The sequence below is a fragment of the Rhineura floridana genome, chromosome 3, assembly GCF_030035675.1.
Source record: "Rhineura floridana isolate rRhiFlo1 chromosome 3, rRhiFlo1.hap2, whole genome shotgun sequence".
In the NCBI taxonomy this organism is placed as follows: domain Eukaryota; kingdom Metazoa; phylum Chordata; class Lepidosauria; order Squamata; family Rhineuridae; genus Rhineura; species Rhineura floridana.
Window position 1 is genome coordinate 65143664 of NC_084482.1, and position 25499 is coordinate 65169162.

The window sequence follows — 25499 nt, forward strand, 5'->3', positions numbered from 1 at the left end:
TTGCCAAAACCTGCATTGGCTAGGGTTGGTGGTAACACAGATTAAGCCACTCACCATGGATTAGTCTCCAAGAAAGACAGCAGCAATGGTTTGTAGGAAGAAGACTTCCATGCAATAAGGCTGACCCATATGAAGAGCTGCTTACATACATTACCACAGCCAGGTGGAGCCCCTGCCACAGAAACAGCAACTGCAGCAGCTATGCTGCCTGAGTAGTATTTTGGGGGAGGGGGAGTCCTGTTTTCTATGTTTAAAAATCCCACAGATAAGAACCCTGACTGTTAAAACCATGCTGGGGGAAAGTGGGGGCCACATATTCCCTACTACTGACCGCAAGGAGTTTGGGAACAGTGGATGCTTTCCCAATGGATGTTTTACTATGAAATTGCTGCTTTGTCCTCTCGCTTTATACAGGGACAATGGGAGATGTAACCCAACAACATAAAGAGGGCCACAAGTTTCCCGCTGAACATTCAGACATTTTCCAGAAATGCAAGATTATTATTTTTAAGAGACTTTATTCAGTATTAGCCATAGCAGCTTTTTCACCAAATTCCAGCTTAACATTGAGCACTTACAAATGAGTCCTGGTGCTTATACATGTTCAAATACCATTAGTGGTAGGGGGACAGCACCAAGAGTTCACTGCTAGTATATTAAGTTCCAGGAGTAAATCAAGAAGTTATTACTTCTCTTAGGTGCACTATAACACTGTTAATATACAACCTATAGTAATAAAAATAGATATACTGGTAGGAGTTAACATCACTAGTTATATTATTCAACAAAGGTAATATGCAAGCACCTTTGAAAATGCAAACAGTCGTACATGTTAGGTCATGAAAAGACACAAATTGGGTTTCATCCTACCATCACCATTAGTACTAGTGTAAAAAACCAGTTGTGTATATGAGACCAAGTGTTAGATTAACTTGCCTCTGTGATTTTCTCCTAATCTTCATTTACAGGGCAGAGGAATAAAGCATACACATCTCCTTAGAACTGACATTTTTATCCAAAGCCAGAACAAAATAATTTAACGTACTCTAGAAATGGTTTCTGAAAGAGTGAGTGGAGGGGGCGGAAATCATGTTTTTTAAATACACACATCAATACAAGTTGACCCAGCAAAGGAAGCTTTCACATATGTTTAATATCCACCACAAGATGGCTCCCTGTGTATTTCATTTAACCAGGCCATTCACTTTCTTCTGTTAATTGAATATCGCCTCGCTAATGACTTGCCAAGGTCACCTATTTTTAAGGAATTGTCTCTCATTCCAAGAAACCTATACAACATAATGCCTCAGCCAGGTAACTGGTAATTAAATAGACAATGGCTATCAACATCAGATCCTCCTTGTGAGTCTCCTTAGGAAACTTGGCTGGACATTGTCAGAGTAGTAGACTATATATGCTTGCTCTGATCCAGCAAAATCATTCAGATGACCTTGCTGTGCAGCTTTAACCTTGGAAACACCTTCCCACAGCTGTCCTCCTTCTCTTAACCTTCATCTGGTCTTGGTGTTCATAGAAGAATGGGAGCAAGGAAGGAGATGGGGAATCTGTGGCCCCAAGATGTTGTTGGCCATCATTTCCCATCAGCTCCAGACAGCAGGACCAGTGGTGAGGGATGATGGGAGTTGTAGTCCAGCAACACCTGGAGAGTTAGTAAAGCTACAATAAATAAATAAATAAAATAAAAAATAAATCATCTATCTCCATGGTCTTTTATTTTTTTAATCGGGATTTGGGACAGGAGTGCAGTGTGGTACTAAAACAGACTACCCAAATAGCTGCAACTGTTGGAGAATGGAGAGAAAGAGATACTAAGTGATGTGAGTTGGAAACACAGGATTTGAGACTAGAAGAACGTATGGTGACAAGAAACATCTAGCATTACACCCTTGCTATATCCTTGGCAGTTTACATACCAAGTTATTGTGGGGTGGGGTCAATGTATGACTCTCTTTCTGCCAGATCCTTGAAATGCCACTGCAACGCAAAGAGCAGCAAAGTTAGTGTTCATCACCTCAGGAAAACTCTCCATTTCCTTGAGCAATAAAAAGCACTTAAATGATTTAAACAAGCCAACTTTAGCTTTCAAGTTAATTCCTTGCACCATTTTCCAAAAACATCACTCTCTCTCTAATAGCAAAACAGTTGGTGAGTGCCGACAGACATGGAGCCAAAATAGAGTCCCTAAGGAACAGGAGGGAGATTACACACATACGAACCTAAGGGGCTCAAAATAGCCCAATGGGGCCTGAGTATACTTAGTAGCCACATAAATGCTGACTGTCAGTTGGAAAAGAAAGCTGGAAAGCTGAGTGTGGGGAATGAAATGAAATGGAAGAGGGCATGGGGAGCTTGACTGCCACCTTCCTATTGGAAGATGAGAATACACTGTAAAGGGTTTTTTGAGAAGTCAAGTCATCATATATGTTCATATATCCAATATTGATATTTTGTCACACACAGCCCTCAATACTCCAGTTCCAAAAGCACATGTACCCAGGATGATCATCTCATCTCAGCCTCTTCCTATTCCACTTCCTCTTTTATAATAATAATAAATAATAAAAATTTATTTTTGTGTCGCCTATCTGTCCGAGTTAACGGACACTCTAGGCGACGTACAACAATATAAAATACAGTATACATATCAAAAACAAACATAATCAATCAAGCTTCAGTAAAAACCGTAAAACTAATCCACCTGCCTTTTGCCTGCCTTATTGCTTCCCTTCTCTTATATAAACATACATAGCTGCTTTCTACTCCCAAGTGAGAGCATTGATCTACCTAACTCAGCATTGTCTACTCTGACTGGCAGTGCTTCTTCAAGGTCTCAGGCAGAGGTCTTATCCCTCACCTGGCCCTTTTCCCTGGGACCTTCTGCATGCCAAACATGTGCTCTGCTGCTGAGCTATGGCCAGTTGATTTGAAGGTATTTAAAACTGCTTCCTTTGCATGGGAGCCAAATCTGGTGTTACATTATTTGTCTATATTTGTATAAAGAAAGTTAAGGGCCCCTTGCATTGTGCTTCCCCTATGAAAGCAAGAGACTCGTCGCATGCCCTCCCTTGAGCAAGAGACCTGCCCTTCCTGTGTAAGCATCCTGGTAGGTAAGCATTTTGTAGTCCTTAGTCCACACTTTCCCTTGGACTGCAGATATGAAGGGGGGAGGCTACCTCCAACAATGGCACCCCCAACATAATTGGACCCCCAGGTCTTACCACCACCAGCAGACAGCAACAGTACCATGATCTGTAGCAGGCAGCTGCAAGTCACCCATCATTTTAATAACCCATAACATCACTTGGGGATATTGCGAATTCCCAGAACCATCCACTGCTCCTAGATAAACCCAAGAGGGGTAGAAGTCCATGTGTCAAAGCCAGTGGTCCCTTCCAGTTCCTTTATCCACATGACTCTTTCTGAAGAAAGGGTGCAGTAGTCATTGCAGGGGAAATATAGCAATTAAAAGCGGTTTAGTGAATTAGGAAAAGGTCAGTGGAAGCCGGGAGTTCACATACTGTTTGCCAGAAGAAATCAGGTACATGTGGTTTGTATTATGTAAGTTCTGCATACCACACTTGTGATCGAGCCATGGAATAAAAGCATTTCTATGGAGTCTGGAAAATATTTGAAATATTAAACTTCAGAATAGAGCATAACGTCCAATTATCCAAGTCTCAGTTACCAAACCTCTTAGGCTGCAATCCTACACTCACCAAGTCCCACTGAAAGTGGGGCTTACTCTTGAGTAGAAATTCATAGGAATGCACTGTTAGTTACCTATGTTATTTTTTTGTCCCTTGAACAAACTCTCTATATTAAGCACCCCATCCTATGTCCCAACATCTGGTTATCCATACATTTTGGACATCTCCCAGGGCTCTCTGATAAATGAGAACATACTGTATATACATTACCTTACAATCTATAAAGGTACATTTTTACTGATGGAAACCACAAACCTGTGTATAATTCATTGCATCATAAAAAATGTCATTAGCAAATACTAAAGTTTCCAAAAGTTAGTACACACTATTCCAGCTGTGAAATACTATATCTTAGTAAAGTAGCTAGGATTGCAATCAATAAATAGGTACAAAATGGAAAGTGAAATTGATCCAATGCTAGCTGTAACTCCTTTGAAAACCAGAGATAGGTGGACAGTAGAGGAAATGGCACAGATGGAAGTAATGACACACATTCTCGGCTGTACCTGTACTCAATAGCTGTGACACAATTATTGGTTGCGTGATTTGTACTGGCTGCCAATCCGCTACTGGGCCAAGTTCAAGGTTTTGGTACTAACATATAAGGCCCCTATACAGTTCAGTTCTTATATACCCTATAGGCAGAGCTTGGAAAAGTTACTTTTTTGAACTACAACTCCCATCAGACCCAGCCAGCACTGGCTGGGGCTGATAGCAGTTGTAGTTCAAAAAAGTAACTTTTCCAAGCTCTGCCTATAGGTCATTAAGGTCTGTAGGAGAGTTTCTCCTGCAAGTTCCAAAGATCTCAGAAACCCACTCCACAGTAATTTGGAGCAGGGCTTTCAGTGTGGCTGCTCCTATCTTGCTGAACAGCATTCCTGTTGAGATATGACAGGTGCCCACTATCTGTGCTTTCCAGAAACAGCTGAAGATATTTTTGTTCTGACAAGCTTTCCAGCTGGATGAATAGGTCTCTGCCACTAGTATCTACTCTGTATTGTTTTTAAATGTATCTACTATTGTTTTCTATGTTTTAACCTGTTTAGCTATTTTATTGTACATTGCTTTGAGACTATTGTAAAAGGCGGTTAATATATTAGTGGTAATACATTAATGGCAATAATAATAATGATAGTGATCAAAACTCCACAAAAGGCAAACCCAGTCTGCAATCCTAGCTCACATTGTTCTTACCTGGCTAGGTTGGGCTGCAGAATGTTTGATGCTGATCTTCCCATGAAAAGCCATTCAAACCCATCCTCCCTGAAGATCTTCCCAGAGATCAGTGGCATCCCTATGTGAAAGAAACAAGAACATTAGCTGGAACAAGGAGGGATAATCAATTTACAACAACAAGCTAGCTTACCTGTACTGTTTTACATAATGTTGTATGAATTTATTTTCTGAATTTATTGATTTATTCTTTTATGTTCTTAATATGTTTTGAATTGTTATATTATTATTCATTCGGTATATTGTAAGCCTCTTTGGACAAAATTTCATGGGAAAGTGGCACACAAACAAACTGGTGATTATGGTGGAGACTACAGGGAAAAATAGATGCAACTTCTATAGAACAGTTGGGTTGATTTGGATGCACCCTCACTGCATTCAATCAAAATCTAATAACTCCTCTTTTAATAACATCTGGAGGCCCACAGGTTATCTATCCCTACCAAAATTGGGCGGGGGAAGAGAGAAAGAGAGCCAAATCGACAAGTTTTGCAGGAGAAACTGGCTGGGCACAAGTAATTAACTGTTCCCCCTCCAAGCTTATCAACAAGAAACATCCCCCCAATACTCTTAAAAAAGGGACTTATCTCAACTCACAGATCGTTGCCTTAACCATCATGTTGCAGCACTCAGACCTATACAGTATATGTAAAGCATGGTCTTTCCAAATAGTTTTAAAAGTATGTTCTTCTCACAATAGATTGTTTCATCAATAAGACACACCTTAGGAATGTGTAAAGGTCTCCTTACTTCTTTCAACAATATTCAGATATCCCCCGCCCCCAGCCTGTACCAATAGAGACAGAGATTTAGAACAAAAATATGGACATTGTCATGCACAAACACACAATTCTCTTGGGAGATCTTTGTTTTTTTTAAAGGGATGGCCTAGGAAGTTGATAGAAATAAAGCCACAATCATTAAGCCCTATTGCCCTGGAATAACAAAACTCAGTGTAGCTGCACTATGCCATTCTATACAGGAACAGTGAAAGATGCAAATGGACAAATACAACATGCTGTAAGGATTAAAGAGAAGTACTGGCAGTGTGGCAGTTAGTATTTATTTATTTATTTATTAGATTTATATCCCGCTCTTCCTCCCGGATATGCTACACCTAATAGTGTAGGTGTATGCTATTACACCTCTCTGCCAGATGTTCATTGCCCAGAATCTTAAAACCTGCAGGAATGGCCATTTTCCCCAGGCAGCTTTTGGGGGTAGAGCTGGTCTCATTATGAGGTCACATTTATATCATCTTCTTCATATAAGCCAACCGTCCTGCACTATGAATCACTTGCTTTTTGTATAATTTTTTATCAGTAAGGGGTGGTATTTAATGAAATAGTTGCATGCACACAAGGATTATTGCTAGTGCAACAGGACTTGCTGGGGGAACCTCCAGAACAGATTTAGGGGGGATGAGGGGGGGAGAACATTCCATTAACAAAACAATCACCTTAGTGCTATGTTGAATACAATCCTAAGTTTTTGAAGATCCTAGTCAAGCTTTGATCCCCCTATTTAAACATTAATTAATTTCTTCTAATTTTCTTTGTAAAATGTACTTTCTGAACTTTGCTGATGACCTTTAAATCCTATCCACTTTCTCCAACCCTTCCTTAAAACGTTGTGACTAAGAGGACTGGTGCTGAGCAAATTGGTACTATTACCACCTGGGTCCTGATGAAAAGTATGGTTCTGTTAATGAATCCCTGAATAATATCTGGAGGTGGAGGAAGACGCAATTGTTTTTGCCATCTTTCTCCAGTTGTTCAGCTCAAGCCTATCCATATTTGCTTGGAAGTACATTCCAATGATTTCAACAGGGCTTACTTCCAGGTAAGTGAATTGATTTGCAGCTGTTTTCATATGTGAAACTTACAGCTGTAGTCCTATGTATATTTACTGGTGTTTATGCCCAATTGAAACCAGTAGGGCTTACTTCAGAGTAAATATGGATGACAGTTTTGCACGTTGCCTTTGAACCATTCTTGTATGATTAATATATTTTATATACACAAGACTTATAGACCACCATTACATAGTAATCATAAGGCAGTTTCCAATGTGATATTTACAATTAATATATTATGCATAACAAACAATGAAATATAACTAAAAATTATTAAATAATTCAAACAGAATTGACAGTGGTTCGGAACAGTACTAAGGCTTTAGACAACAGAACTTACATTAAATTCTTCCAAGGGAGTAAAAGAAAGATATATTTTAACCTAGTGATGGAGTCCCAAGAAAGTTGTAGCCATCCAGGCCTCCCAGGGAGGGAGGGAGAGGGGAGAGAAAAATCTATAGTTGGGACTTCAGAAGTCCCTTTCTTGCATCATCACATAGCAAGCCACAGCCAACAGGACAGCAAGAAGCCGCCCCCCCTCCATCCTAATTTCAGGGTTTGGATTGGCTGGTATGGGGAGAGCCACTTTAACAGGGGACTTGGTCCAAGGTCATTCAAGGCTTTATATGTTAACACTAGAACCATAAATTGGGCCTGGTAACATATAGGCAGCCAGTGTAGATCCCACAGGGAAGAGGTTATATGACTTCACGTAAACACTCCTGTCAGCATCCTCATGGCTGCAGTTTCTGGACCATCTTCAAGGGAAGCCCTACAAAAACATGTCACAGTAATCCAGATGTGAGGTTACCAGAGCATGTATTACCGTGGCAAGGCTATCCCAGTCCAGAAATGGCCATAGCTGGCAAATCAGCTGTGGCTGGAAACAGGCACTCCTCCTCACTGAAGCCACCTGGATTCACAAGTGCCCCCTTTTGGGAGAGCTCCCACATGTAAAGATGTGATAACTGTAAATCTAGACTAGAAAGCAGAAGTTATGTATTTGCAATTTAAATGTACATTTCAATGTACGTTCTGGCAAAGATAGGTTTTACATTGTCCTGCCCAGAGCCCGAGACACAAGACGGAGGCAAGGCTTGGTCCAATTCTCATTTTATTAGCGTGATGCTTACATCCAAAGCAGTGCGCTTCATACTTCTGTCTATTCTGACTCACTATTTACCCTAACTAGTCTAAGCAGTCTCTGCAGCATGTGGGGAGAGTTGACTCACACTAGAGTCTGGGTGGGCACCTGCTTAAGTAGGGATGGTCTTTGTTCGTAACCGACGGCTCCTCTGCAGTTCCACCCTCTGAGAGTCCCACTTCTCGTGCCTTCTCACGAGGAAGGGGGCAAGCCTCCGACACCCCATCTGACAGTGGGGGTTCTCTAGGTTATGCTGCAACCTCAGGGAGCGGGAAGCTGGTTGGCGGGGAAGCGTTGGAACTCCCAGGCGGGGATTCTGGCACAGGCGGGGTTGGCATGCGTGAAGGGTCACTTCCCAACAGCTCAGGCAGGGAACTCGCAGATGGGGTGAGATCTGCCTCAACGGGAGGGATGGGTGAGGAACTCTGCAGGCTGACAGAGCCCCCTCTCCTATGACGTCCCCAGGGACCTCATCCTCAGCTGACTCCTCTCCCTGATCCAACTCCCCTTGCGCCCGGGGCGCAACATACAATCACATTATCAACAGTAATATACAAACACTGCTGTAAGCCTGAGCCTCATATGTGAATATATAAAACCTCTTAATCTGTTTGGTGATATGGTCATCACTGAACAGTAAAGTCAGGATCATTGAGACCATGATATTCCCGATCTCTATGTATGGATGTGAAAGTTGGACAGTGAAAAAAGCAGATAAGAGAAACATCAACTCATTTGAAATGTGGTGTTGGAGGAGAGCTTTGAGCATACTATGGACTGCGAAAAAGACAAATAATTGGGTGTTAGAACAAATTAAAACAGAACTATCATTAGAAGCTCAAATGATGAAATTGAGGTTATCATACTTTGGACACATAATGGGAAGACATGATTCACTAGAAAAGACAATAATGCTGGGAAAAACAGAAGGGAGTAGAAAAAGAGTAAGACCAAGCAAGAGATGGACTGATTCCATAAAGAAAGCCACGGAGCTGAACTTTCAAGATCTGAACAGGGTGGTTCATGACAGATGCTATTGGAGGTGGCTGATTCATAGGGTCGCCATAACTCGTAATTGATTTGAAGGCACATAACAACAACAAATATGGTCATCCATGGAATTTTGTCTCTGTTTTAAAGCTACCTTTCTTTTGCTCCAAATGTCTGCCCTGGAAGCAGCAGAACTAAGCTTGCATTCATTTAGCTGAAGATATTTTCAGTTGCATTTCTGGAAATGCAACAAACTACATACCATTGTTATAAACAAAACAGGAGAAGGAGGAGAGTTGTTGGTTGAGTTTCTATCAGGAACAAATATGAAATTACTGGTGAAGGAAAGTGTCATTTATACCGGCACTGAACCAAGAACTACCTCTGGCTGCGTACACACCATACATTGATGGGCTACACTTGTGCCGAAAATAAAAGGATTTCTGGCTTCTTTTCAAGGCTTCATAAAAAGTTGTGCAAATATCTTTTTGTATCTTCCACATCAGGAAGATACATTATTGGGTGATCTGATTCCCACTCCAAAATCAAAACTAAATACCACTTTAAACCAGTTTCAGATTTCAAACACTCAGAGGATGCCTTAATTATTTGGATTTGTAAGGATCTAGACTGGAAACATACTATTGCAGCAGTCTACAATACCAACATGTATGAAACCTACTTTTGCAGGACAAACCAGAAAGAATTTCTATTAGCGTTCACTATTGGGGGGCGGGGATGACATATTTTTACCAGCCCCTACCGATAAATAACTTAATACAGTGACTAAAGCTACAGTCCTAACCGCATATAGTCAGAATTTGATGAGGCTTACTCTTAGGTAAGTGTGGTTCAGATTGCAGCCTTGTTTTGATAAGCTACAGGGTCCACTTCTGGTGTCTAAACAACGAACATACTAGTGTCTCTAATAAAATATCCTGCTTTCAGTCCACTTAAGATAAGAATCAAGTCACAACCATTTAAAATTATGCTTTCTTAGAGTGCATTGGCACCACCATTTTCTGTTCTGAAAAGAGCAGGAGTAACAAGTTGCCCCTCTTTGTTCCTCATCCTTGCAGAATATTCTGCCATTCTGTGCAAACGTGCAGGGCTTCATTCATACCTGGAAAGAGCAGCAGAAAACTGACTTGAGGGTAAGCACAAATTAACTATCTGCTTTCTAGCCTGCTGTTTGAAAACAGCCTCATGCAGATCTGCTCACTGGGAAGGTCTTCATGTCAAGCAGCATGCTGGAACTCTTCCCTGCCACTCAATCTACCCAGGGAGTTGGTGTGCAGTGTTTAGAGTAGTGGATGAGGACATGGGAAATCAGGGTTCAAATCCCCATTCAGCTATGAATCTCACTGGGTCACCTTCGGCCAGTCAGTGTTTCTCAGCCCAGCCTACATCACAGAGTTGTTGTGAAGAGAGGGGGAGAACCATTCATACCACCTTGAGCTCCCAATAAATAAATAAATAAATGATGATGATACACACCAGTCAGTTACTTCAAGAATTAGGACACAATGGCTCTGCAAATCCAGGTCCCAAGTCTGTTGAAACTAGTGCTGTACTGAAATCTGTCCCCTAATTTCTCAAAACTCTTATTCCCTTGCAAAAAAAAAAAAAAAGGTTTCCATTCTTCTCTCATTCGCAGGGCACCTTAGAGTCTCAGTGGGTGCAGGGTTTTGAGCTTACATCATCCTTGGCTACCTTGCAAAGATAAAAGTTTGTGTTTTTGTTTCCAGGAAACATTTCTCCAGCATCCTGCAGCACCCCGGCTGCCCATACTTCTTGATGTGAACAAAAGTCACCTGGGAGGAGTGGTAGAGCATCTGCTTTGCATGTAGAAGGTCCCAGGTTTAATCCCCAGTAGCATCTCCAGGTACGGCTGGGAGAGACTCCCTGCAAGAAATCCTGGAGAGCCACTGCCAGTCAGAATATATATAATACTGAACTAGAAGGATCAATGGTTTGTCTCGGTATTAGGCAGCTCCCTGTGTTCCTAAGGTCTTTAACTGAAGCATAGGCACAGCTGCAGAGCGCAGACAACTGGTGAGATGAAAGAGATCCATGAGCACCTCTCGGCCACCCCAGAAGTAAGGTAAGCATGACAAAAAGCCTGCACCTCAACTGTGAGAATTTCACTAGAATTCTCCTTTGATTGTTTTTAATGCATTTTTTCTCATTTAGAGATGGATAATGGTAAAAAACAAAAACATGAGATACATTTTCAGCATTGCGCTAGTTGAAACTGCTGATCACGTCACTATCCCTGGAACAATTAGCAAACTGGGTAATTTCTATTTGGACTCCAAGTGTAGGTAAAGTGCAGGAGGACAGAAGGTGCTGAGGGTGGGTTACCTCTTGTGGAAGCCAATTCCAGCACTGTATGGCATAGCAAAGTTGCGACTGGACCTCTTAGCATACAGAAAGATGTATCAATGTGTTGTACAATGTATGGCACCAGTATGCTCCTTTTTGTGTGAAAGACTCTGGTGCCTATACACAGGCCACAACCCCCTAGGACCAACTTGGAGAGTAGGGAGAGCTGTGCTCAGGCACTGTGGGAATTGAAGGGTTTGGTTTGCTGTAGGAATGATGAAGTGGAGAACTTATCCTGAGAACCAACCCAGACCTTCTCAGATTATTTCAGGATTTCACATTCCAAAAGACCTTTCAAACAGAAATGCCTGCTTTAACAAACCAGTAACCTATCTCTGCATTGTCTGATATTCTGTCTGGAATCCAAATTGACTCAAGATGCTCAATTTCACAGATGTGCCTGGGGCCACTTTATACCCAGTGTTCAAACTACAGTTGTGGATTTCTCCAGGGAACCAAGGAGCCTGCATATGATTAGGAATGGAAAAGGCTGGGACATAAGCAGCAAGACTACTAGTATTTGAATGTCCTTTTTCATTTCCTGAAACCTTTCTCATTGGATAGCATTCAGGTGTATCCTGTTCTTTCTAGTGTAAATAGTCCCATAACAACTGCTTTGCATCTGAACCACTTGAACATAAAAGGTGAGCCTTCATTATCAGAGCTTGGAAAAGTTACTTTTTTGAACTACAACTCCCATCAGCCCAATCCAGTGACCATGCTGACTGGGGCTGATGGGAGTTGTAGTTCAATAAAGTAACTTTTCCAAGCTCTATTCATTATTAACTCTCACCACACCACCTAGCCCCAACCCCTGGATTGTTCAAATCTGATTCTATTCACTCCTCCCTATGGAAATGGGCAGCAAATTTATTTGCAGCATGGAAATTCCACACTTGTCCCTTGAACCAGAGAAGAACCTTTTTGCACAGGTCTTTAGAGAAGTGGGGGTGGTTGAAACTGAGAGCAGAATCCCTCAATGCAGTGCCCTTGCTGTTTCAGTTTAATTTGTAGCCTAGTAATGTTTATGTCCCCCCTCTAGGATGTAGACCTTAATATGGTGAGAGGGTTTGAGAGTGCTGAAGAAGCTGAGCGCAATGCCATCAAAAGTCTAGACCAAGAGGCTAGACTCCTAGCAGGGGCACCCAAGGCGGAATGGTCAAAGCTGAGACACCAGACTAAGATGCATCCAAACTCAGAGGAAGGCAATGGTAAACCACCTCTTACCTCTTACCACGAAAACCCTATGAACAGAGTATCCAAAATGCAACACAAGATAGTGCTGGAAGATGAGACCCCCAGGTCAGAAGGCACTCACTCAGCTACTAGGGAAGAACAGAGGACAAGTACGAGTAGTGCTGTGACTAATGACACAGCTGGGTCAAAGCCAAATGGAAGCCCAGAGGCTGATGCTCACAGATGCGAAAGGAGAATCCGGAGTTGTACGACACACACCATAGGAACATGGAATGTGAGAAGCATGAACCAGGGAAAGTTAGAAATTGTCAAGAAAGAAATGGAATGTATCAACATTACAATACTTGGTGTGAGTGAATTAAAATTGACGGGAATGGGACATTTTCAATCAGGCAACTACAAAATATTTTATGCATGAAATGAGAAATTAGCAAGAAACTGGGTTGCTTTAATAGTGAGAGGTGATGTAGCAAAAACAATTAAGAGCTGTAACACAAGATCTGAGTGAGTTATATCACTGAGACTTAATGGGGAAACCTATCAACATAACTATCATCCAAGTCTACGCTCCAACGGCATGCAGAAGAAGAGGAATTGGAGAGATCTTACGCAGAAATATAGGAAGAAATTGATCACACACCAAAACAAGATGTGCTGATAATCATGGGGGACTGGAATGCAAAAGTAGGCAACAGAGAAGAACTAGGAATTGTGGGGAAATGGGGCTTGGGAGATAGAAATGAAGCAGGAGAAAGACTTATTGAATTCTGTGAAGCCAATAATTTGTTTCTCGCAAACACATTTTTTGAACAACCAAAAAGACTGTACATATGGATATCACCAAATGGTCAATATAGGAATCAAATTGATATATAAGAGGTAACAGAAGATGGAGAAGTTCCATACTTTCTGCGAAAACAAGACCAGGAGCAGACTGTGGTACAGATCATGAACTGGTCATATCAAAAATCAGAGCAAAGCTAAAGAACAACTACAAAGCAATCACAATGCCAAAATACAATTTAAATAACATCCCCGAAGAATATAAAGATCAAATAAGAAACAGATTTGAGACTTTAAACTTAGTTGACAGAGAACCAGAAGAACTATGGAGTGAAGTCAGAGACATTATCAGGGAAGAATGCAAAAAGGCAATACCTCTAGTTAAAAAGGGAGAAAGACCTCAATGGATGACTGAAGAAATTCTTCAAATGGTTAAAGAGAAGGAAAGCAAAAGCGAAAGGAGAGAGAAACACGGTTAGAACCCTAAATGCAACAATACAGCAACTAGTACGCAGGGACAAAGAGAACTATTACAATAGTTACTGTATAGAAATACGAGAGGACAACAAAAAGGGTCGAACAAGAGCCCTATTCCAAAAGATCAGAGAAATTAAAGGGAAATTTAAACCAAGAGTAGGGATGTTGAATAATCAACAGGGGAACACATTGACTGACCGAGATGAAATAAAAGGAAGAAGAACTCTATATAAGAGATGCCAGGATGACAGATTCATTCATGGAGGAACCATAGGATGAAGAACCAGAAATTTTAGGATGTGAGGTGAAAGCTGCTCTTAAAATACTTGGAAGAAACAAATCACTAGAACAGATGGCATACCAATAGAGTTGCTACAAGCTACTGAGACTGACTCTATCCAAATTTTGACAACAATTTGTCAACAAATATGGAAAACTAAACAATGGCCCACAGACTGGAAGCGTTCAATATACATCCCAATTCCAAAGAAAGGGGATCCCAGGGAATGCAGTAATTATCGAACTATTGCCTTAATATCCCATGCAAGTAAAGTAATGCTCAAGATTCTACAACAAAGGCTCTTACCAAATATGCAGAGAGAAATGCTAGATGTCCAAACTGGATTTAGAAAGGGAAGAGGCACCAGAGATCATATTGCAAACATATGTTGGGTAATGGAACAGACCAAGGAATTTCAGAAGAAAATCACCCTGTGCTTTATAGACTACAGCAAAGCCTTTGACTGTGTAGAACATGACAAACTATGGAATCCTTTAAAAGAAATGGGGGTGCCACGGCATCTGATTGTCCTAATGCGCAACCTATACTCTGGAGAAGAGGCTACTGTAAAGACAAAATATAGAGAAACTGATTGGTTCCCCATCGGAGAGGGTGTGAGACAGGGGTGTATTGTATCACCCTATTTGTTTAATCTGAATGCAGAACATATCATACGGAAAGCGAGATTGGACAAGATGAAGTGTGAAAACTGGAGGGAGAAATATCAATAATTTAAGATATGCAGATGATACCAAATCCCTGGCATTTCCAGGTAGGCTGGATGAAACCCTGGAGAGCCACTGCCAGTCAATGTAGACAATACTGAGCTAGATGGACCAGTGGTCTGTCTCAGTATAAGGCAGCTTCCTATGTTCCTAATAATCCCACACTTTAAGTAATATAATTTAACAATAAATACCACTAGATCATACACATAAGTATTATTATTTATTTATTTGTATATCCCGCCCTTCCACCCAGTCAGAGCCCAGGGTGCCAGGGCTTTATTTAAGAACTACAACAACAAATCATCAGTACACAACATTATAACCTCACCATGAAAATCTAATGTTGCAAAAAAAGCAACACACTTATTAATACAATCACCAAAATCATTCCCCTGTATATTCACACTAGACAAAGCTAATCTAAACACAGAACCCCCACATACGTAATCAATCACACTCACCTTACACCCACCACACCACTCCATCCACTCAATTCGCACTTCAATAAAACACTCAGATGTTCAACTAACCAGTAATAATGTACAGAAAAGTATGTCTGATGAATAAGAACGATTCAACAGCAACATCCCCCCCAACTCATTCCAACCCCATCTCTCACCTGGGCAGTACAGACACCCCTCTCCCCACTTCTCATGTAGGGAGATTAAGCCTTGACCCACCAACAGCCTCTTATCTTGTGGAATATCAGGTACAGCCACTAGCACACCTGACACTCACCACTTAAATTGGCTTAATTGGCACATGAATCAGCAAAACCTTGTGACACACAAATGATTGTGGGCACAGTACCTACTGGATTAGAAAGATGACTGGGAACCATTTCATCTTGTTGGAAGATTATTTTTAAAAAGGAATAAATTACAATTACTGTTACATGCCCGCAAGAGGAATAAATTACCATTCCAATTACAATGTTCTGAAAGGAATTTATTACTTTGCAGTTACTCAAAAGTAATCACTACAATTACAGTTAAGTTACTTAAAAAACAGTAGAGCCTGGCTGCTGCACACCTAAGTAGGCTAAAACAACATCAAAAATAAACACACAAACAAAGAGGTAGTAGAATAATTCTTTTTATCAATACAATAGCAGTGGTGGTGTCTCCACTGGGAAGGGAGGCGGGGAGGGAGGCAGAGGCCAGATATTTGCGTGTCAGACCAAGTACACCCCCCCCACACCCTCAGCCAGCAATAGTCATCACTCTCACTCAACCACCTCCTGGACCCTGCCCTGCCACCAACTAAGGCACACCCATACAAGCAAACATTTTCCACTGGGGTGCAAAAGTTAAAACACTGCAAATGCAGCAAAGTAGCCAGGGAAGGCAGTGGAGGCCTCTTCACGCACCAAGAGCAAACACAGTATTAACACATATACGTCATCGTTTCTCACCTCCACAGTTCTATATTCTGTTGCTGCCTCCTTCTCCTTCATCCACGTCCCTGCCCTCTGGCTCCTTTCTTCTTCCATTCCATTCTTCTCCATCACCGTCCATTTTATTAACAATTGTTTTCTCCACTCCACCCCCATCTTGCTCTCCTCCTCCTCCCTTGTTGCCAACTAAACACCTACAGAGCATGAGGGATGAGTGACACTGTGCAGAAGCCCAGTTTGAGGCACATGATTTTTATTCATGAATCAGAGAAGCTTCCCCTGCTCCTACCCCCCAGTAAAGCCCAAAAGTAATGCTGGAAACATTACAATTACTCCTCAAAAGTAATAAAATTACTGCTCGTTCCATTACGATCAAAATGTAAAGAAATTACCCATTTATTCCTCAAAAAAGTTATAAATTACAAGTAATTCATTTTTTGTAACCAATTACTTCCAAGCCCTTGGTTCATCAACCTGTCCTGGGGGGGTAAAGGGTGGGCCACAACTACCTATAAACAAGCAAGGAAACAAAAAATGTATAGGATATTCTATCGCTTTTTTAAAAAAAAGTAATTATTAGGGTTTTTTTAAAAAAAATCTTAACAATAACAAAAGAAACCATAGACATCAACAAATATAAAGTACAATAATAAAATGTAAATGGATTGCCTTTAAGTCGATTCCAACTTATGGCGACCCTATGAATAGGGTTTTCTTGGTAAGCAGTATTCAGAGGGGGTTTACCATTGCCTTCCTTTGAGGCTGAGAGGCAGTGACTGCCCAAGGTCACCAAGTGAGCTTCATGGCTGTGTGGGGATTCGAACCCTGGTCTCCCAGGTCATAGTCCAACACTCTAGCCACTATGCCACACTGGCTCTCTAAGTACAATAATAGAGACATGAAAAATGATGTAAAGCAAAAGGAAGGAAGGAGGTCATAAGAGGGCTGGGTTAAAGTGATAAAAGGGTGGTTCTGAGACAATTTAATGCTGGGTCATCTGATAAAATCTTTCCAAAAGGAGGACTGAGTCACCGGAGGATATACTCCTGTGTTAGACATATTAATAAAGGTTATGAAGGGGAACCAGATCACCTCAAATGCTTTGGGCTTGGACTGACCCCTTTGTAACCTCAATACGTCATATACGTGTATACCACGTGCTTAGGGAGAAATTGGCTGAGGTTTTCCAGACAGCCAAGATAGTCATTTGAGTGGCCACTAGTAAAAAAACAAGCTCCTAGTGAAGTAATTTATGGCCAACACTGATGGAGAGGAGGCCAATGAATGGAGTCTTCTGAATCTGCAGTTTGGTGATTTGCGACACGTGATCAAAACCTTACTCAGAAATCATAGACACATGGGGACAAGACTACCAAATGTGCATGAAGTAACCCGATCATCACATCTCTCTAACAATTGGGCAATAAGAGTACTATTCATGTAGCTCAATCTCACTAGAGTGAGGTGTCAACAGTGTGCTACTTTGAGAGAGGCTTCCTTGATGGTTACAGACACTGCTTTGAATGGAGCACCAATCTGGGATTGTGATCCCTAAATCAGTTTCTCAAATTAGCTCCAGCCTTTAGTAATCCCTAGGTGGGCAGTTAAGTAGGATGTCATACATCCTAGAGACCAGTTCCTTCCTCCTGTCTGGACTTCAAGAACACTCAAGCTCGAAGGGTATCAAGTCTCTGACTAGCCCCAGGAGAACAGCTACCTTGTGCAGAAAACTATGAAGCTGGAGAACTTTGAACCATTGATTCAAAGTTCTTGAGGTACTTGAGGTAAACTGGATAGAATGCGTTCATGTGATACCAAAGCCCAGGCCTCAAGTCACTCAGTCGAACCATATCTGCCTCTTCCCAATCTCTAAAGTTGGCATAGTGCTCTGGGTGAGAAAATCCTGGATAAACTAAGATGGGACACAATAAGGCAGGCATGGGAGCAAGACAGCGCCTCCACGAATGCCAAACCAAGAGAGTGACCTTAAGAAAGGATTAGTTATGCCTCTTATTACTTTTTGTGATAGAGTGCGAAAAGGTAGAAATTGTAACCTAGGGTACTCTGCCTCATATTCCATGGGAATCCAGATGACTTCTTTGTCATTTCTGAGGATGGGGAATAATTGCCACAGTGGGCAAGCCTCTGAATACAACTTCAGATTAGGCAGTGCTACACCTCCGTCTCGAGGCTTCTTATATAAAACCTGGTTACTCACCCGTGCCCTCTTCCCTCTGTGGCAGAAGCTTTCAATGAATTTTTGCCATTGCTTTAGAAGCACAAGGGGAAGGGAAACCAGCAGTGTTTGAAAGGGATATGAAAGCCATGGGAGAAATATCATTTTAATGGCTGCAATCCTCCCTAGCCAAGAGAGCTGGAGGAGTTGCCATGATATAACATCTCTCTTAAGTGCTGAGATTAGGGGTTCATAACTCCTTCTTTGCAGTTGACCTAGGTCCTTAGTCACCAGGACACCCAAATGTTTAAAGCATGCCCCCTGCAAAGAGAGAAAGAGAGAGAAGATTAAGGTGCTAAAGCTGTCTGGTCAACCCAGCTCACATTAACACACATCAGCTGAGATTCGGCATAATTTACTTCTAAACCCGCAACTTCTTGAAAATCAGACCATTCTTTCTTCACTCAATCCCTCAGACTGATTAGATAATAGTATCATCTGCAAAAAGGCTCACAGTATGTTTCTGATCACCCATTTGAATCCCCTTGATCTCCTCATTTGCTCTGATGCGAGCCGCTAGAGCCTCGATCCCAAGTGTGAACAAGAGGGGAGAGAAGGTGCATCCTTGTTTAGTCCTCCTCCCCAGATCGAATGCAAAATCATTAATATGAACCATGGCCTGAGAGTGTGAGCATAATTGGCAAATCAAGTGCAAAAAGGATTGGCCAAAATCAAGCTTGTCCAACAGACCAGTCAGGAAAAGCCATTCAAGAATATCAAAGGCCTGGAGCACATCTAGAGAAAGAAAGGCTACAGACTGGTTTGATACAGAACTTTGATGAATAATATTCTTCCAATAGGGTCACTGATGAATCTTCGTGGAATGAAGCTGATCTGATCCTTGTTAATATAATGGACAATAAATATGTTCAGGTTTTGACCATGACTCATTAAAATATTTTAATGTTGATTGACCAAAGCTATTGGTCATAGGAGGCTAGATCCGTCAGATCTTTCCGTGGTTTTGGGACCGTAAGCCTCACTTACTTCAAGGAATCAGATGTAATACCTTCCCTCCAGGATGCTGTTAAACAGGGCCTGTAACTGAGGAATTTCAGAGAGGGCTTTATAAAACTCCCCAGGCAGCCCATCTAGCCCAGGAGCTTTACCAGGTTTCAAGGTACTTATAATGGCTTTGATCTCCTTCTCAGAAACAGGCCTGTTTAGGAGTGTTCTGTTATAATCTGATAGCAGGGGAATGGGGAGGGAGCATCAGCAGCAGAGATCTCAGGATTGCAGGTAGAGTGCAGTCTTTTGAAAAACTCAGGAAAGAGCTGAGTGATGTCTGCTGTATTACAGCACAATTCCCCCTTGCTATTCTTAATACCCAAAACCAGATTTTTGGTGTGTTTTTTCTGTACTGCTCTCACTAGTAGTTTTGAGTGTTTGTTACTAAACTCATAAAAGCATCTAACTCCCTGTAGTATTATGCTTCTGCTCAAGTAGAGTGATTTCGGTCACCAAAGCCTGATGTGCCCCCTCCCTCAGTCTCTTAAGAACGCTAGCTTCCTGAATGCGATGTCCTCGCATCACTGCTTTTAGACAGTCCCATAAAATGGCCCAAGATATTTCAGGCTGTTCATTGTGTTGGAAGCATTCTAGACACCAGTTCAGGGTCAGATAGCGACTGAGTGTTCAAGCACCAGCAACAAGACCATTCCACCCTGTCTGAGTGGTCAAAGTCAACCAATCTTAGACTGTAGTATTGCTAAGAGATGAGTTGCAAACGTTGTCCAAGAGTGAGTGGGTAGCAAATAAAAGTTAATCCAGGAGTATGAGTGAAAGCAATCAGAATAAAAGGAGCAGTCCCTCATCGTGGGGTGAACATGTCACCATATATCAATTAGACCTGCACCCTGCAGTAACCCTGTCAATTGGCTTGATAAGGGCTGACGTTGTTTAACAACCCCCTTCCTGTCCAGAGTGTCATTCAATCCAGCATTTAAATCACAGCCCAAGATGATTTCCCCAAATTTAAAATTCTCTAGAACAGTTAGGAAATCACATAAGAAGATATCCTGGGCTAAGTTTGGAATGTACACAGAACCTACAGTGAGTGGAGTATCCCCTAGTTTGCCTTTTGCTAAAATATAATGCCCCCTAGGACATGCTACAATGATAGCCATGTCCCTAGATTTTGAAGAACCCGCAGCTGTATGCTGTTCCCCCAGGCAGTATCCTCAGAGCCATTTTTGCATTCTTTTTATGATGAGTCTCCTGGAGAAGCAGTAGTTCTGGTTTCAATAGCTTCAGGACAGTTTTCACCCACCTCCTCTTAACTACTGCGCCCAGTCTATTGACATTAAATGAGATATCTTTTAAGACACCACCACCTCAAGTTTTAATATGACTCACTAAGAGGCAGAGAAAACCCATTTGTATTTGAGTGACCCCAACCCCTTGAACAGTAAGTCCACTGTACCTTGCAACAACGTAAAACAAAAAAACCAGAACCAACAACAATAATATGAACAGCTCTATTCGAGCAAGAAGACCCACACTGGAGGGGGCCCCTCAAGCAGAAACCCCCCATGACTAGGGATCAATACCTTTTGCAACTCACGAGAAGATAATGTGTAGGTCATGAACGAGAATATAAAAACAGCATATAAGTACCCGTCTGCAGTGAGCCAGCACTGGAACCTAAAGGATGGGGAAAGTGCCAAAATGGAACCAAGCTTTGACAGATCCAAGGGGGAAGCAAATAGAGAAGCAAGTATCTGCAACAGCAGATAGACAACAAATCACAGGAATCTCTTCGTCTTTTCTTTCCTTTTCCATTCTGTAGGCTGTGGATCTGATTCAGGGTCTCGAGAGGTTTCATCTCTTGGTCAACCTGGTGGTAGTTCTGTGGGCTTCTGCACATTTAGCGCAGTGAGCAGATTGTTCATTTGAGCGATGGTGGAGTTGCGAGTGTTCGTCCATTGTGACAAATGACCAATTGGAAGGGGAATCCCCATCTATAAAGAATTCCCACCTGCCTTAGGGACTCTATGAAAGGCTTAAAAGAGTTGTGATGTTTCAGGGTCTCCTGACTGAGATCCTGATAAATATGAACCCAGATTCCATGGCATTGTATATTTTGCACCCCACTGAGCACTTTATTGACAGTTTCCTTGGTGGGGAACCGAAATAAACAGACTATAATGTCTTTTGGAAATGCTGACCCCAGGGGACCTGCTCCTAGAGCTCTGTGAGCCTGGTCAGTATCAGGTGCTTGTAGTTGAATTTGTGGACAGTAATTGTTGATCCATGCAGTCAAAAATGAAATAATGTCAGCACCTTCTAGGTCACCTGTCACCCCCCCGAAGTCTGATATTCTGTCTACAGTCCCTGTCCTGCTGGTCCTTAACCTTGACCTGAAGGTCACAGATCACTGCTGACATTTTGTCAAACTTCTGGTGATTTAAGTCCAGCTCCATGGCAGAATCTGCAGTGGCTGCCACTCTTTCACTTGAGAAAGCACTTAATCTATTCGATTCTGTAAGGGCTGCAGCCTTGTATCCCAATCTCTATTCAATTCCCTTCGTAATTGCTGAAATAATCCAGCATTTCTGAGGAACATTATCCTTTGCCCCCATTTTTTGTGCCTTTGAGGCCTTTCCTGCACTCCTGCCTATTTGAGAGCTGTCTTCACTATCAGATGACTCAGAACTGAGATCTTCTGATTGTCGCAAATTAGTGTTGGGTGCTTCCAAAGGTAATAGTTGGCACCCTCTTCATTACCTACTTGAAGATGCAGGTCAATATCGCATCAGTTTCAGATATAGTCCATTAACAGCCAAGAAGGCCTGCGTTTTGAGGAACTAAGATGTTAGATGTCCATCTTGGTTGACAACCAAGACATGACCCCCTGATACTCTGTTACTTATCAAAATAATTTCTGTGTATTTTCTTTTTGCATATGACATTTTGCATATGATATATATAAAAAATGAATCACATAGGCTTACATATTCAGGTTAGAATTCTTATCACAAGTTTGTTTTGAGGCCAATACCACTTTTGAGTAAGAGAGATTGCTTGAATTACTGCTCAACTGCACTGAGATTTCTAGGGACAAAAGTGAGAAGATTCATACCATGTGGCATGCTTGCAAATTTTTTTTATCCATATCACTGTTAAGGTAGTAAGCATTTTTTCTGCCTCCAGTCCCTACCATACAGTGAATGCTCTGTAAGGCACCATTACCTTAATATTAGTTAAAACAAGTGATTAATGCTTAGCACACACTAGGTAAAAAGTGTACCATCCTACAACATCATCCAATAGCATACTTGGCATCAACAACCAACTCCATAGTTTACCTCATGGATATGCACTGCACACAGTCTCATTCTTTTGCCAGTCAAATGGTTAAGATGTTAATAGTATGCCAGACTGTACAACAGCAGTCTCTGTTTGAAATGTAACACATTTGTTTTTGAAGTACATCCCCTCTGCAGCCAGCCCAGAGCTACCAGCTCCAGAAGCTGAAGTTGAACCTTACCGAGCCCATTTAATTAATATCCCTTGCTGTGGCCTAATTCTCTTTTCAACATGTGGCTGTCATTTGCCTGTCATCACAGCTGATTTACAATGGGGTTTAATTAAATCCTACGTACATTATTCAGCATTCTCCAAAGGCAATGCCAAAGTGTCCAAGGGTATTTAAAATGTTACCTGCTGAGACATATCATCTCCTCCTAAATAAATATGACAGTGATCAAACTTCAACTAATTACAGTGACTTCATTATTTGTTTGTATATTTTAATATTTAATTGCTTTCGTGTTCATCCAATTATGAAGCAACAGCAAATAGAAATTAACTTTTGATCAGCGTGTTCCCAGCCCAGCTAATCAGCATTTCAAAGGCCAGGCACAATAGGAGGTCATCCAACCTGAGAGAGCTCTACCATATCCACACTACAGTGAATGGATCCTCCTACTAAATTCGGGGGAGAATCCTACTTTCCACTCTGCCTGGCTCCCTTTGACATTCCCTTTCATAAGTCCTCTTGTGCTTGCTTTGCCATATAGCAGGACACAGCTTGCATTGTTAGCAACTTAATGCATATGGTGTTTTTAGCCGCATGCTGCTGCAGTGTATTTTCCCAAAGTAACTAAGCTTCTAGTCTCACAATAGAATGCGGATGCCAAGAACAGCAACAAGCACCCTGTTATTCCAGGGGCTATGTAAATACGCCAGTGTAGAGTTTGTTAATTCTGAGCTTGAAATTGTTGGGCTGGTGACCAGTAGGCATTACTGTCTCTAGTAGTTTTCCATGAAGCCTGCAAGTGTGAAGACGTAACTGTGGTTAAGGGGGAGTTATGTCTATGCTCTGTCTGGGAACGGACTGCCAGGGTCGTTGCTATGGTAGCCATCTGATAACGACTGGGAAAGTTCTAACAGAGTCTATGTGTTTTGCTCTTCTGAATTATGCCTCTGAGCTGAAAGGCTGTCTTTTGTGTTCATCTATGGAGAGAGATGTCCCAGAAGGGGGGGTGACTGAAGAATCTCTACATGTATTTACTCTTAAGCCTCTGGCCTTAATGTCTTAATAAAGACTCTTAACATGCTCTGAAGAAGTTTCTTGTTCAACTTAACTCCAACGTAATGTATGCTGTTTCACACAACAACGCACACAAACCAACAGAAATACAGTGTCTTCACACTCTGAAATTGTGCACAGTACCCTCCCCTCTGCACCCTCAAGCCCGGCTCCTGACTCCACCCATGTGGAATGGAAAAACAACAGGCAATTTGAGACAACCAATGAATGAGGCGTAAGAAAGATGCTTGTTGCCAGGCATACCAGCTGAAAGGAGAAGGTAAAGAAATAGGGAAGCCTGATGAACTCAGAAGCCAAACTCTTGTTAGTTTCAAGCAGTACTGATTACTATGCTTTCTGTAAAAATATATATTCTTATTTCAGAGTTGGGTGGTGGTTCACTGTATTCTTATATTTCAGAAAGAGTGTTTTAATTGCTTCCTACTAATACATTCTCTCTCTGTGTGAATGAATGAATGAATGAATGAGAGGTTACAACAGCTAACTTACTGGATGGAATCCTTGAGGGACCCAAGAAAGGGCTATGGAACTAGTAAACCACTCTGGGTATGCTCTCTGAGATTCTCGACTGATATCTTAGTACTAGGGATTTGGGATCACTATTTTATTCCAAAAGCAGTATTTTAGGTCTTTTCCAGGCAGCCTATTGAGTATTCATCCTGATTTGTTTGCACAGTTTGTGGGGAGGTTATATGATATCCATTGTTTGTTGAGCATTCATGCTGATTTGTTTGCAGGGAGGTTATACAACAATGGATCATGCAATTGTTATCCTACACTTTTCCAGAGCATTTTTTCATCACTTTGCTTATTGCAAGAAGTCTGGGGTTTTTTGTTTGTCTTCTTGGGAGTGGGTTTGTTACATAATTACACAACCTGAATTTGCCAGTATGTGATTGAATCCCACCCACAAAATAGTGACAGGGAGGATTTTTCCAAGAAGAGTTCTATAAAATTAAACAAAACAGAACAACCTGCAGACTATCACAGTAGTACTTGATAAATAATATTAAACATACCATGCTTAATCCATGCCCTTCCATGAACAAAAGGGACTGAGATCCAGTGGAGGCTCCTGCTGGAGGAAAAGGGAAAAGGGGTTTTTTACTGATTCCCCTTTTACCCTGTAGCTCCCTGTACCACCTCCCACACTGTTCTGGAGGGTCCCTCAACCCTGCAAAGCAGATTTTCAGGGGGTTGCACAGAAAAAGGAATCAACAAAAATGGCCTTGCCCCCTTTTCTCCAGTGAGATCATCCTGCAAGCAGAGTTCAACTTACAAAAATTCTGGACCCAAGCTACTAACTCTGTTATAGGTCAAAATGGGTCATGCTGCAGCCTAACCCTGAAAATATCAGAATGAAATATAGTAATTGCCTTAGTGTCTATGGGCAGGCTTATAGTTGGTTTTGATGTAACAACTTGCAATACACTCTTAATCATGTCTTCTCAGAAGTAATTCCTGTTGAATTGAATGAGGCTTACTCCAGGTATGTGGGGTTAGGATGGCAACC

The 25499-nt window shown here is 41.6% G+C and overlaps 1 long non-coding RNA gene across 4 annotated transcripts; it reads right to left on the reverse strand.

Moving 5' to 3' along the window:
* Nucleotides 1-542: 542 nt before the first annotated feature.
* On the reverse strand, nucleotides 543-25148 carry LOC133382159 (uncharacterized). 4 transcript variants are annotated; one of them, XR_009761818.1, is made up of 4 exons: nucleotides 25006-25148; nucleotides 4923-5022; nucleotides 1935-1995; nucleotides 543-1660 (listed from the first exon to the last, which is right to left on the reverse strand). It is a non-coding gene; the product is annotated as an uncharacterized LOC133382159 (long non-coding RNA). The 4 variants fall into 4 exon arrangements; XR_009761820.1 differs by lacking the exon at nucleotides 25006-25148 and adding an exon at nucleotides 22740-22882; XR_009761819.1 differs by lacking the exon at nucleotides 25006-25148 and adding an exon at nucleotides 15420-15505.
* Between the last annotated feature and the right edge of the window lie 351 nt (nucleotides 25149-25499).